Raw genomic sequence first — 16,169 nt, forward strand, 5'->3', positions numbered from 1 at the left:
GATATTTAGAGGTTCATTTTGGCGAAAAGTTTACCGGGGAATCGTTTAATAATAATAAAAAAAAAGCGAAGAGATTTGTCAGAATGTTTTTACAGGCGATCGCTAGCAGCGTAAAATAATTTTCAAAACTTTCTCGTTCCTTCGTCTCCGTTTAAATAAGACAGTTAATAAAATTTTTCGTAAATTTATTTATAGTTCGTAAATTTAATTTAAGAGTAAAAGCTAAGGGACCTTAGCGTCATTCGTAAGAAGGAAAGGATTAATTTAAAGATTTTTAATTTTTTATACGACGATCGGTATTTATAATTTTTTGTAAAAGTGCTATATAGACCGATTCAGCCCCTTAAATTACATAATTATTGCACGTAGGCCGGGGCAAAAATTTCACCCGGTAATTTTTAAATATTATTATTAGTAATAAAAATAAATACTTTAAAAACTACAAGTTTCTTCAAAATCGAGAAAAGCGGGGTTAAATACTAGCGGTTATATGAGGCAACCGTTTTCTAGCTTTTAGTGATGTTTACTACTTACGTACGTTTTAACCAAATTAATTCAAACTACGATCGAAAAAAGCGGTTCATTTAATTTTCGTTATACAAACAGTAAATATATATAAACCGAATCTGTTATTTTGTTTAAATTTTATAGCTAAAAATTAAAAAAAGATGTAACTTAGCCGATTATAATCGTTTTTCGGTTAATATTTTCTACGTAACTGTAAATTAAAAAAGTATTCTTTCGCGTAGAGCCGTTAATAATAAGATTCTGTTGTTACATTCTACCGATTTTTAATCAGCGTGTTAAATTTTTACTACGCTCGTAGCGGTAGTTGTCACACAGTGTGTTTGTATCTCGGTTAGAGGCACAAATCGTTGTTGGCAACTCGACCGCTATCGGTGAGATGTTCTATTTATAAACCGATTCTTCTGACACACGATGGCTGTTCCTGCATCTCTATTTTGCTTTATTTATTTCTTCCCCTCTCACACTCTCTCTCTCTATTATGTGCGCTTATAATAATTTTTTTCATTAATATTACAGACTTTAAAATCTTTATTATACTTTTTTATTAATTAATTTATTATAATCTATTTATTAATTTATTTACCGATTTTTATTACAGACTTTAACGTTTTTATCATCGGTCTATAGATATATATTAGTTTTAATTTTTTATTAAATATCAGGAATCGTAAAATAAGCTGCGATTTTAATCTTGGCGACGAATGGATATCTGTGATGTTTTAATGTTTGATTCTTTGTTTTGTGAAAGTCAAATGCGGAACTTGGTTTTTACTAAAAGTCCACGATTAGATTATAAATGCTGTTTTTGCTTAATTTTTAGTAAAGAAAAATAATAATAGTTAGTATATGTAACGAATAATTTTTGAAAATATATTACACTTTGGAATTAATATCGAAGATTAAATTCCGGTTCCGTGGAATACAAATAATAATTAATCTTAAGATAAATTATACATAACGAACGATTTGATAAATAAAAAATTTTTGGGATATCCGGTGCGACTTTATTTCATCAGGCGCTGAAAATAACTTCGATCCTTATTATTGAAATGATATCTGAACAGCTTAACTGTATTTTCCCGGGTTTTTTTTGAGGGGGGTCGGAAAATGTATGATTCCGAATCTGTCCTCAGAAAAATTCGGGGGGGCCGTGGGTCAGGGGGGGAGGTTGAATATATATCCGACCAAAAGTGCACCCCAAAAATTGAGGGGGTGGGTGGTCTGTGGAAGGTATTGGTCTCGGATCGGATAGATCCGAGAGGATTTTGGAAAATATTGGTCAGGGAAGGAGTTATTTGGAAAGGAACATTCCCTTTCTTTATAAGAGCCTCAAACACTTGAAAAAGAAATTCTACTAGTATAACTTATTTTGTCGATAATTATTCTAAGTTGTTGTTAACTACAACAGCCGTGACATCACAAACTTGTGGTTACTTGTCTATTGACTTAAGTTATTTTCGCTAACCTCAACGGCCAGTTTAACATTGGCTCTTATGGAGAAAAACGTTACGACAGAAAAAAAAAACGTAATTACAGCACAGTCCGGTCACCAAAATTCACAAAATTTAACACAATTGTCCGTTATCCTTACCTCGAAATGATTCACTACTTGTCCGATAAAAAAGCCGCATAAAACGCAGAGCCAGAAATACACGTCCACTCAGGCTGAGTATCCACACTCGACTGAATCGATACTTAAAGTCTTCGATCGTTACTTTGCTGTTTCCGGTTCGAATAAATATCCCGAGGAATCGTGAGAGGAATTGATGCCCGCCGTTTAGACTTTGGAAAACTTAAAAGAGTGAGGCTTACCTTCGTTTAAGGTTTTCGTCTCTTCCGATTTCTGCGCGAATAAATTGTAATTTTCCCAGCGTTCGTCGTTAATCTTTATTTTTTATCCTTTATTTCCCGTTCTGGTTCTGTGAATGCAGATCGGACTTTCTTATTCCTTAAATATCTCTTTTTAGCGAATCGTATAGACCGATTTATAAATAGACATTTTTCCCCGTAACCGAATTTTTTTTTAATTCGCTCGATTATATCTACATAAGCTTGAAGGTCGTGTGAGATATGAAAATGGAATTTTGAAGCGTATGAAAAAATGCCACGCCTGACCGGGATTCGAACCCGGGACTTCCGGATGTAAGGCCGAGACGCTACCACTCCGCCACGGAGATCGGCGTTTTGAAATTTATTGTCGTAAGATAGGAAGAACAGGAACGGATCCGCGATTTATTCTACGAGTTATTAGCGACTGTGTCGGGCTAACTCGTTATACGTTTTCCAGATTACCAGGAATCGAAGCCCGGTTGTTTAGGATAAAAAATAAGCGTGCCGATGAGACGGATCAGTATCGGTTTAGCTTTAATACGTTCTTAAAGGTTCCTAAAAGGATATCGACGGTTTTTCCTGTTATTACCTGTAACGATAAAAAAATAATTAAATTCATTACTTTTCGACGGTTACGTCCTTCTCTGTTTGTAATTAAATATTACGGCTAACCGTATATCTAAAGAATTCTGAAATAATAATAATAAAAATAATCAAACTTACACACGGGTTATACCGGTTTAACGCTCGATGTATGAAATCGTGCAGAGTTTGAATGTTTTTTACTGTTGAATGTTGTATTTAGTTGTACAATCTGCCACGGGCGCATTCAAATTCCGCCTTCGATTTTGTGCGACTGAATAAAGTAAAAGGAATAGTCTAAAAGATTAATCGCTTTAAATTTGAACGACCCTAATCTAGTTGCTAAACTTAAAAAAAAGGGTTTAATAAAGACTAGAATTTTGTTTTGGTCGTTTTAATTAATGTAAAATGCTTATCGTCTTGTAAGCTGTGGATAAAAGTTAGATTATGTGAGATTACGACGGACGAAATAATTCGTATAAACGAACGTATATATAGTTGTTAGTACTTAACAGTCGGAAAATTACAAAATACGGATGAATTATGAAGAATAATATTAAAATGACCTGTTAGTAGGTCGGTAAGAAAAGAAGAACAAAGTTTTTAACAAAAGAATCGGCTAATGAATGAACGGATACCCATTTTTATTTAGCATCTGTCACTTTTTGAGAAGAAAAATAAAATAAGTAATTTTTCAAATTTGACATAAAAGGGTAAGAAATTGAACGTTTTATAAAAATTACTAATGTTCCAGTAACGGGTACTATTATCTGATCGTTTTACCTGTAAACAGGAAGAGAAGGATGAATAGAGAGAAGGGAGAGGAGTGTACCCTAGTGAATATTCCTATTCAGAAAAATGGCATATTTTTGATCGTCATTAGTTCGGTTCAAAAATTGTTGTTTATTACTTATTTAAGCTGTTTTAAACGCCTTTTCGTTTTTGAGGATGCCCGATATTCAGTAAACCAAATTTTTACTACGAATAAATATTTTTTGTATACCGTTATATCCGTAGTCGTGTGCGGTTTTATTCGTAGCCTAAATTTTAAGAAACAGTTGTATCGATTTATACATATGTATATGTTATTAAGTACATCGATTCCTACGGTAATTAGTGACTGTGTCGGGGTCGATTCGTTATAAATTTTTCAGCCCACCGGGCTAGTCTAATAGTCAGCTCGTCATCGCAAATCAGCTGATTTCGAAGTCGAGAGTTTTAAAGTTCAAATCCTAGTAAAGTCAGTTACTTTTATTCGGATTTGAATACTACATCGTGGATACCTGTGTTCTTAGGCGGTCGGGTTTCAGTTAACCGCACATCTCAGGAACGATCGACCTGAGACCGTGCAAGATTACACTTCATTTACATTTATACATATCATCTCCTGAAGTAATACCTTACGGCGGTTCCGGAGGCTAAACAGAAAGAAGAGAGAGAAATCCTAATCGGGAATCGAACCCGGATCCTTCAAGGTAACTATATATCACCGGAACGATCGATATCGATTTAATTAGAAAACAAAGGTAAAACTCTAATATAAATAAGGTAAGTAGACGCTTAAAGTAATGTAAACTGTGTAAATAAAACCTAAGAAATAAATTCTGTAAATATCCTTAAAGAAAAGCCGGTTATATTGACCGCACAGTTAACTCTGTGTCCTGTACGCGGAATTTTTCGATATTCTCACTTATAACCGGATCTAATAGCGTCACCAGTACCCTAGTCAAGGTGTAATTCGTAGCGCTAAACAAACACTGATAAAAGAGATATCCTATTAGAGATCTCAAAAAGGTCTCTTTTCACAACGACGTTAGATAAACGATTCATACTGATCGGCAGTTGATATTATCCACCGTTTCTATTTTGTACGTAGTTTCTCCGACCTCAGAGTTTCCTAAGCTTTTCTGGCAACTATTTTTAGCTCCTCTGTGTGTATATATGTATCCACATACTCGCGCACGATCGCTCACTCTAACTCAGGTAACACACGCACGCGCCGAAAGAACATATTTACGTGTTTATTATTTTTTTTTTTGAAGTATTATAATTTCGTAAATAAATAAAAATTTAATAATTCCCTATTCCAGTTAGTATGAAAATAGATCAAGATATTTCGTTACCCGGGTTTCTGTTCACAATCCTCGAACGCCCTACAAAATTCGAGACGCGGAACAGCCGGAACGTTTTGGAAACATACTTTAATCTGATCAGAGGCGGTTATCCTGTATTTAGATGACATCTGAACCGTAGGTGAAATTTAAAGTTACAACTGATTGTCAGTATGCTACTTCTTTTCACTAAAATGAACGGCATATTATCATAAAGATGATGATAAAAACGGGTAATCGAAACATTTAAATAAAAAAGTAATAAGAAATACGAACCGCAGGAAAGAAAATTCAGACTAGTGTAAAAAATGAACCTATGAAAAATATTCTAATTAAACAACGGTTTTTCTAGTAGGTACGGCGCTTCTGGTGTTGCTGTGTTCAGTTTAAGAATTTCATACATGTAAACGGTGGAATAATTTATGACGGAACAAAATTTTGAAACGTGTATTCTGTGAAAATGTATTTTTTGTTCGTTCATCTAGTTTTTACGTATATGATACCGTTATTTTTGTAAAAGCAGGTGCTTCTACGATTCTTAATACGTTTAACTGATGTTTAATGATTTATAGAATTTTATTCGGCTTAATTTTTATTTGAAATTAAATTCACGAGATAAATCAATTTGATATCGCAGTAGAAACGATGAACAGTACATACATCCCAGAGGTGTTTGCTGTCATCCGTAAAATATACGTAAACTCTCCTACGAATAAAATAAATATATATTTAATAACATTAAATCCATTCGATTCCTAATTATTTTTTTATATTTATTACTATATTTTTGGTTAATAGTGCACGATTACAATCTTCAATAAATAAACTACTGTTCGATTAAAAATAATCGATACGCCAAGTAAATGTTCGCTTATAAGCGATGAAGTGTCAGGTGAAACCGCTCAAATTTTGATTCAGTATCTTTTGCAGCGTGTGAAAAAAATACAAACTTGAGGAAAAGTTGGTTTGTTATACTGCTGATAACACTAACAGTAATTTTGGTGGTTTGAAGAGAAAGGGGAATGAAAATGCTTTCAGAAAAGTTCAGAGTGATTTAGATAGACCTGTTTTAGGAACGGCTGTTCAACCCGCATTGTACACAATTCAGTACAAACAGCATGTGATTCTCTACCCCTGGACGTAGAAGTTATTGTTATAAAAATTTATAAATATTTTCATATATAAACAGTAAGAGTAACAAAACTAAAAGAGTTCTGTGAATTTGTGGAAACAGATTACAAAAAGTGTTATCTCAAAGCAGCGCAAGATTTCTTAGTTTGTTATCTGCAATAGAAAAATTTTTTCCATTTTTGACGGCTTAAATCGTACTTCTTATCTTGTGACAAATGCCCAAAATTATTATTTGAACAGTTTTTGAAATTTTTATACGGTATTCTACAGTTATTTAATTACGTAGTTCTGAAATCGGAAGCTAATTATTACAGCAACAGAAGCATTTCACACATATTTTTAATTAATTTGTCGACTTCAGGAAATTAAAACTCACAAATTTTTACCGTCTTCTGCCAAAGAATTGCTATGCGCTCTAAAAAAAATAATGATGTTCAGGAACAAACATTCTCTTCCAGCGTAGACAGTTTCTATAATTCTAGCGTGCAATACTTAGAGTTGTGGAGAACTAGTTTTGATGAGGTTAGTAGCGGATAAATTTACGAACTGAAACTGCCTGGTCTGATGTAGAAGAGAGTGCGCAAGTTGTTAAAGGATTCCGTAAATATCGATGACCTGTTTGGTGAACGTAGATTGTTGAACCGGGTAATTCAAAACCAAAGGTTAGGTTGCGGTTCAAGTTCTGAAAAAGTACCGGATAATATTTAAGAAAAGCGGAAAGCAATTCTTAAGGTGTTTCAAAAGACTGATGTTTCACGTTGCAATATTTCTAAAACTGTTTAGTTTGCGATGTCTTTGCCCGGGACATCTGCTCCGGTTGAAAGAGTTTCTTCAATTACGGGTAACATTTGGTCTGCAGATAGGGATAGACTTTCAGTATCTACTGTTAAACATTTGCTAAATGTTAAAATTAATTCAGAACTTTTTTGTTGTGAATTTTACGATGTAATTAAAACAAATAAACCGTTTCTGAAAAAACACACGTCTAGTGAAAAATACCGCCGAATAAAAGTTTAATGTTTCAATAAACCGTCAAGATTTTTAAGTAATTTCAAAAATATCTCTGGGTCGGACCCAAAAAAATACGGTAAGCCTAATTAAAGTTATTCTTTGTATAATATTTGTCGATCGATTTGATTTCTGTGAAGTATTTAATATATTAAAGAAGAAGACCTTTTTAATTTAAGAGGTGGATGAGGGCGTCAACCCTGGAATCGACGGCAAAAGCAGGGTTGTCGTTTAAAAATACGTACGTAGAGTTCGACCTATCTGTTATATTACAGCGGAAGGAAATTAATATCAGAATATATAAATAGATGTTTTATTACGCTGTTTTAATTTAAATATTTTAAATTATTATTTACGATAAATTAACGTTTAAAAGTTAATTCTTAAAAAACGTTTAACGGTTTTTTTGTTGTGGGATTTGGATAAAAGAAAGTGTCGAGAGAGTTTTAGAATCGAGAGCGGCATATTTTTGAGCGGGGGTTGGCAACTCTGGACTATTAAGGAGCCGTGAGGGAGCTGCAGCCGCAATCGATCTTTGCTCTGGTCGTGACGTCATCAACGACGACCCAAAAATCCCCACCATTTCTATTTCAGCCCCTATACGATTTATATTTTATATATATTATTAAACGACAAACTTTCATTCGTTTTATTATTATTTTTTTAAATATTTTTTTATTTATTTTTTTGTTTACGGGTTTATATTTATTTTGTTTACGTTATATTTATTTATTTTGTTACATCGATAGCGTATCGGCATACGATATGCTTTTCACATCGTTCGATGAATCAGAAAAAAATTTGTTACTCGTATTCTTCTTTTTGTTTGATAAATAAAAACAAAAAACAAATAAAGCCGATATATTTTCATACGTTTAAGCGCAATTTGTTTTTTTTTAGTACTCGACTTTAAATATTGCCATGATTTAAATAATTTTATTAATATTATCTTCTGAATAACTCTGTGTGTGTGTGTGTGTGCGCGCGCGCGCGTGTCTAGTAGTTTGATAAATCTAGCAAACAGGGAATCTCTTTCTTCTTTTAATAAAAGTTAAGGGTAATAAAATATTTTTTTCCAGTAGAATTATGACAATTATTCATATATATATATATAAAGAATCGCTTACAGTTATTTCTTTATCGGAAAAAATTAAATCTATCCTGAACAATTTTAAGTTGAAATAATTAATCATGCAGATCTTGATTTTAATAGTACGGTTTTTAGCTTGATATGTATAAACTATACATTTTTTATAGCGTTTTAAACAAAAGATATTTATATTTGCTTTTTGTTTTATTCATCGGAGGATACATTTTTTCTCTTAATAACAAAATTGATACTTTGTTTTACAAACATCGGAAAACAATTTTGAGATTTGATTAATATTGTATATCAAAAAAAAATTGTTTATAATCAGTAATTTACTATTTACAAATAAAAAAACTGCTCTCCTGAATATTTGAAAGGTAAGCCGCAAGTCGGGAACGGGTACATTCTTTTTTTATTGATGGGCTATTTTTTTTACGTAATCTCTCTGAATATTCCAGTTAATTTTTTTATTTCTTTTTGTCAAACTAGATGTTAACTTTTGTATAATAAACGTACAATTTAATTATCGGTCGTAAACTTACGAGAACAAATGATCAATATCAACCGACCCTATCTTCGTTTAATTACATTATGAGCGTGCCTAGAATGTTTTTTTTTTTTAAATTTTATCTAGATATGTGGGTATTTAGATAAAATTCCTTGTTATAAGTTTGTCAAACGTTAATAAAAGAATATAAAATAAAGAACAATATTCCTTATAAATATAAATAAAATAACATTTTAACCGTATTGTTTAAATTTGTTACGTTTTTATTTACTGAACATTTCTGTCTGATAAATTATTTTTCAACAAATCTGTTCGTGATTGTGATTAAAACTGTTTGAAATCCGGCTTGATTAATAAGATTTTTAGAATTTTACTTTAACCTTTTTACGATATTTGTGAGATTTTATTAAATCTACAGCCTAATACGGATTTATTCGTGCAAACTAGATTACACTAGTTTATTCTACCGACGTGGACATTTTATTTATTGTTTTCGAACCGGTAAAAAACAATATTTGACCGAATAAAAACCTAAATTGTAGATTAGGATCTTTTGTGCAGCCGCTTGGTAGAAAGCGGCGAGCAGAAGTAGCGTAGCTAACATTAACAAGTACAAAGAAAACTCTACAGGTCTTTATTTTCTTTTAATTCCCCGCCTAGCGCTACAGCAGAACTACAGCTATAGAAGGAAAGTACGGTAATCGGTCCGATTTGGGCGTATGCCATTTTCACCGAATCTTTACGTTTTAACACCGAAAGAACCCAAAACACCGGATGGAAATTTTCTGGATGTTCGTATATACGTGTGTGCGTTCGGCGTTAGATGTCGCACCTGTATCACCTTATACCTCCAGAACTAGCGGGCCGATTTTGACCGAACTCGGGCAGATTACTTTTAAATATGCGGCATTGATCCCATTAAATATTCAACTTAAAGGTCAAGGGGGTGAGGCTGTAGAACTAGGACACCCTCAGTAACTCGAGATTTTGCCTAATTAAGGTCTTATTTTTCTTAGGCGCATTTGTTAACGATTAAGAAATAATATTTCCAAAAAACCTTTTTTTCAAAAACGCACCCCCACCCTCAAAAATGCTCTAAATAAACTAGCGGCAAAGCGGGTATAGTTTGTCATTAGATCCCCTCACACCACAAGCCGCGCTAGTGTAGAGCTGACGTACAGATGATCTACGTTGTAACGTCACAGGTGAGCGGTAGAATTAAATAAATGAATAATATTTAAAGTGGAAAAAAGTAATTAGAACGGCCGCTAGAACTTGCCACACCGCTCGAATGAATTACGATATGCGCGCGCGCTTTAGTTGGAATCATTGAATTAAACAAAAAATATTATATTTAAATAAAATCATTAATATTTTAAACTAAATTGTTTGTGTGTCTGGTGTCGCTCTCTCTCTCTCTCTCTCTGTTTGTCTGTCTGTCTGACTGTCTCTCTCTCTCTGTGTGTGTATATATATATATATATATATATATGTGTGTGTGTATGTGTGTGTGTGTGTGTGTGTGTGTGTGTGTGTGTGTGTGTGTGTGTGTGTGTGTGTGTGTGTGTGTGTGTGTGTGTGTGTGTGTGTGTGTGTGTGTGTGTGTGTGTGTGTGTGTGTGTGTGTGTGTGTGTGTGTGTGTGTGTGTGTGTGTAAGCCGTGCATCAGAAAAAAGTCGCGTGGCAGGAAAATCCTACAACTGTGTTGTCAGCTTTTTTAATACATCCAAAAAGTATCCGACTTCATTCCATAAAAAATATCGATGAAGAAGAAATCACAGTCGAAGAAAAGAAGTAGATATCGAGGGAAAAAGCGATCCACAAAGGTTTCGAAAAACGAAATTAAAAAAAAAGAAAACATGGGATGGAGTTTTTCAAGATTTCTTCAGGTAATATTTATCCTATCGAATGTATAGGAGAAGATCCGGGGTTTTTAATCCGGGATGAGTGAAGTACAATATTAATCAAGATTTTCTTTTTTTTTACAATATTCGTACTCGTAAATGCTATAACAAACCGTCTATTTTATTTTCTTCCCGATAAAAATGAATTGAGTAAAAACAGGATTTGGCTTTACTAAGCTGAAAACTCCCGTCTAAATAATAGTTGGAGTGTGATATCAAACTATTAACCGCTTACTCCATTATTCTAGTAGAGGGGGAAAGAACAGGTAAAGGTAGATGAAACCTTTAAAATTAGATTTTAATCCGTTTGACGAAAAATATTTTACCGTTAGGATTTTAATTATCGCCAATCCCATTATGAATAGTCAAAACAACGACTAAAACTGTAATCGATTACCACCCTCTTGTGACATTACGTAAGTAAAACTATTTTCTCTAGCTAATTAATAATCGTTAATTTGCCTGCACGGTGTCGATTAAACTCTTCTTTTTTAAACTTTAGTTATTTAGCCCCAGGTGCTACCTGGGGCTTTATAATATTGATTGTGAGTTCACATGTATATTTGTTTATTTAATGTAATATTTTTACCCGGGGGGCGGTCTCTATTAGAAACTCGTATCTTAAATCCGGTCCTCTACCGTAACACTAGATCGGTCCATCGGTTCTTAAAATTAATTTGAAACCGTTAATATCATCATGATGTGGTGTTCTGCCTGACGGCAGATCCATGGCACTGCTTTGTTTTCATCTGTTCCGTTCCGCGTTTTTCTTTTCGTATCATCATAACCTTGACCACCCTTTATGTCATTTATTAACTTCAACCTTTTCTTTAATTTTTTTCTTTCAACGGAGCTTTTAAGAACCTTCCTTTTCTCCTTCTATCTTCATTTATGTTTCTTAATATTTCTACGTTACCTACTCTGTCCACCGTTTTATTTTCTCAGTGCTCTTCCAGACCCGCATCTCAAAAGCTTCGATTTAGAAAAATTCGGTAATAAGACACATTTTTATCTAAATAAGGAGAAAAATAAAACTCAGAAATATTATTAAGCGTATTTTTGAAGTAAGGGAAATGTCATTTGTATATATATATATATATAATATATATGTCATTATATATGTCATTATATATATATATATATATAGTCCGCTAATGCTTGTTAATCAAAAAATTATTGTAGGTGTTTCCAATATTAACTTCTTTTTTTTTAATTTGACTATCTCGTTAATTTATTCGTAATATATGCTTTTTAGAACCGGTTACTTGGTGGAACCTGTTTTGCTGTGCTTAGGCTTTGGTGGCAGTTTTTAAGGTACTCGGATCAATCTTAGGATTAATAACCGATACTTACATATTACGCACCTAAATAATATTTCCAAGAGCGCGCTACTCGCAAATCTGAATTCTATAAAAATTGAATATTTTTGTTTCTATATACGACGATCTGCAGTTTGTAAAAGAAAATGCCACCAAAATAAGTTATTTCAACCGCATCGATCGAATGAAAAAATATCTTAAATTATAATCGTTTAAAATCGTTAACCGATGATTCGAGACGCTATAAAAATGAGGCGAACAATAACGTATATAATTCACAGTTTACGTAAGATATAAAAACGAATTGTCTGTAGAAATTCGTGTTTTGTCGTGTACAAACACACCGTGCGCTTCTAGCTCGAAGAATAGAAGACATCAGATGTAGTAGATGGATCGCTTTTAAAGTGCACATTAATTAGAAAGAGAGAAACATAATAGGGTAAGATACACGTCACAATGAGCACATCTTACCGAAAATATATGCCTTATTCGTTCCTAACTGTAAAATGTATATCTGTATGAGTTGTAAAAAGTAAACGATTTGAACTTGTAAACTAAAATGATATTTGAATATAGATAACCTGATTTTAGCACCGATCTACCATTAACGAATGATATTTTGGTGTAATCGAGTGACACAAAAACGTATTAAATTGCGGTTTGACGTTCAGTATATCACGAAGCTTTTCTTACTAATTTACAAGCAATTCTACGCTAATTTTTTATTTCCCGGTTTTGTAATAAAGTCGTGGCTTGGAGTCGAAGTATTTTGAAAACCGATCTGGTTTGAGAAAAAAACAAAACCGGCATGAATAATTGAAAGAATTTGAAAAAAACCATTCGTCTTGACGAATTTATATGGGAAATTACATCTTTATTATGCGGCGGGAGAGTTCTGAATAAAACAAAAGAAAGATGGACAACATACACTTTACATTTGATGGCGATTTTATACCTAAGTTATTTGCGTATGAGGGCGCGCGCATGCGTTTTTGTTTGTTTAGGGTATTGCGGAAACAAAAATATTTATGTTATGTTTATTCGGGTTATATTGCGGAAATTTGTATTATTCCTTTCTCTTTATTATTCTCGTCTGTGCAAAGTGCAGTTCGGTTGAAAACTCCTCTCACTACCCCCACCTTAACCCTGCCGTCGTCATTTCCTCTTTCTCTCTCTGTCAGAACGTTTTGTGTTACTGAACTACGCTGACTGTCTGGCTGGCGACCTTGCTCTCGGCGTTGTAGTATCATCCCCGATTTCAACGTTTACCCCTCTCTTCCACTTCTAGCCCTTTTGATAGCGTTCAACAGAACACACGATTCTATCTCCCCCTTCCATCACACCTTCTCTATCCTCCGTTGTAGTCTCTTTATCTATCTGTCTCATTCATTCCGTATTTTCAACGTTCTCTTTCAATATCTCTCTTTGTGTTTATTTCTCTCTCGTATAAACACGGGTTCATTCACTCGTACGACCGTAGTAAGTTCGATGTTTACGTTTTTTAAAATCCATTTTCGATATTATTTTTAATCATGCGAAGAGAAACTTTTTAAAAAAAACTTAACCTTTTTGAAATTTTTCATTCGTTTCTATATTTGTATGTTAATCCGAGAATAAAATTCTCTAAGGAAGATATAATTTCGACCGAATCACACTTTTCATTGTTTGCGACAGAAGGACCTAAGTATGTATATAAAAGGTCAAAATTATTTCTTCCTTAGGTCGATCGAATAAATAGGACAACATAATGTAAATTAACGCCTATCTCTAGCGAGAACATATATTTTAATATTAAAACTATTCGAAAACTTTTACAATTTTTTTAAATTAGCGGTTTAGTCGACTCTATTCAGGTTTAACACGCAAAAAGTATTTTAACTAACCTTCGCCGTTTTTTATTTAAATGTGTAAAATAACAGTATTTTTTTTACTATTTAAATAAACGGCTGAATCGATTTTTTACCGGCACATTCCCTACGACACGAAATAATATATATATCTTTTAATTTCTTTGGATTGTCATAACTACATTTATTCTTGAATAATTTTTCCGATTTTTTTCATCGTGTTGAAATTATTTTTGACACGTATAAATTTATTTTGCGAAAAGAATACGTAAAAATCTATCCCTAGTTAATAATTATAGAATTACTACGTTTCCGGTAGTATAGTTAAGTTCGAAATATTATCTGTATATTTTTTTAAATAGAAGAAAAATGTATTTTAACTAACACGTGTAACTAGTTAAACGTTAAGTATTTTTTAAAAAGTAAACCTAAGCAGAAAATATTGTATCGACCGATTATAATAAATATTCCACAATTATAAAACTTACTTTACGCTACGTGTGTTATCTTGAAGTTTTCTTTTTTTAATTATCGTTTAAGACTACATGTGAAATTGTTATTTCCTATCTTTTTCAGATAAACTTTATAACGATTATTTTGATTTATAAAAACAAACGTAAATGCGATGATTGTATAACGTGATTATTATCTTTTACGTTTACATATATGTCTGTTTGTATATATAAAGTTGGCTTAAAACTTAAAATACCGTTAAGCCGATTCGAATAATAATGCTTTTAGTTGTATATTAATTCAAATAGTTCAGTTATCGGGTAAGAAGTAAAGCTTAATCTGAGAGCGTATGACAATTTATTTTTCTTTGTGTTCTCATATTTTGAATCGGTCAGTAAATCGTATTCTAACAGAGATATATTTAAATTCCCACGGATAAAAAAAAATCAGACTGAATTTTTTTATTTACAAATAATCGGGTAAAATTAAGTTCATGAGATATAAAATATTTAAATTTCTTTATTTTTTTGTAAGCTTGGCGTAATTTTTCGTCGAGAACATGATCTTACCTATTGTATAAAACACAGTTTTTATTTTATTTTCTTTGTTTCGGTTTAAAATTATAATACAGTATTTGTCTGTTATGTTTCGATCTGTAATAAAAAACTCTTCTGCACGTTTAATCGGCTTACTCGAAATGAAATTCTCAACAAATGTTTTTATATAGTGTTTGTTTACCGATAATTTAACGAAATTATTATAAGTTAAACCTTAAAAATGCGTTGTTTTTCAACTCCTTCGCAGAAATTTTCTAAAAAATGTCGAAGAGATCTGTTTCAAACAAAAATTTACCCCTTAATTTAAATTCAAAGTGTAACACTGGTTCCCTGTACTCTGTATATTGCTAAGATGAGTTATACGCAGACAGCAGTCTGGTTTAACGAAATGAATTTTTTAGAAAGAAAAAGAGAAAAGGGAACTAGCCGTTTACACGATTGAAGGCTTCGCTGTGTATGCTATGTGTTGATTTAAAATTATTTTCCGACTGGTGGCAAAACTCCTCTTCAGGAACAATAGGTATTAAAAATTTACTTAAATTTTTTTTTTTAGTTTAATTTTTAAATAAGATGGATTAAAAAAAAGTAATAATCAATCAATTAATTAATTGCTTCCTTAGCGATTTTTTTTTAATTTATACGTCCATGTTACCTTTTGATACAAAAAAAAAAGATACAAAACAAAGTTTCAAACGACTTTTCTTGGAAGGTTTTTTTTAATTTCGAAAGGAGACGATAGTTCCGTTCCCTTTTGAGAAAACAATTTTTATAATTTACCGGCTGAGAATGGATTTTAGAAAAAATTCAAGTAATGAAAATTAAAGAAAAAAATAATGGAAATTAAAATAGAATTTTAAACGATTTTTCATAAGAAGCCTTCATTAATTTCCAAAGCAGGGTCTCCTCTCCTGTTTTGATCTTTCGGAAGGAATTTTTTAGCGGTTTATTTATTCAGAAGGTATTTCAATAGTTTTTCAGCGAGTCGAAAAATTTAAACTAGTAAAATTTGTAGTAGATTTCGTAATAGATGTAAATAGATTAAAGACATTTTTATAGTTTTTTTTTTTCCAGATAATAGATAAAGTACCGGTTCCGGGAATACGTTGTCCGATCAGATTATCACCTGTTAGTTAGACTTAGTAGCGTCTTGGCTTTTCATCGGGAGGTCCCCGATTCAAATCCCAGTCACAGGCCTGGCATTTTTCATACGCTGTAAAATTTCCATTTCGTTTCAGAAAAAGATGCTAACATTTTTTCTTTACGCCAATTAAAGCGCTTTTTATTTACGATATATTAAAAAAA

At 32.4% G+C, this 16,169-nt stretch overlaps 1 protein-coding gene across 1 annotated transcript in view; it reads left to right on the forward strand.

Annotated features, from left to right (window-relative positions):
• Nucleotides 1-16,169, forward strand: part of LOC142331195 (uncharacterized) — a 429,195-nt gene that overhangs the window by 385,336 nt on the left and 27,690 nt on the right. The window lies entirely within an intron of this gene.

This window comes from Lycorma delicatula, chromosome 10 (assembly GCF_047948215.1).
Source record: "Lycorma delicatula isolate Av1 chromosome 10, ASM4794821v1, whole genome shotgun sequence".
Lineage (NCBI taxonomy): Eukaryota > Metazoa > Arthropoda > Insecta > Hemiptera > Fulgoridae > Lycorma > Lycorma delicatula.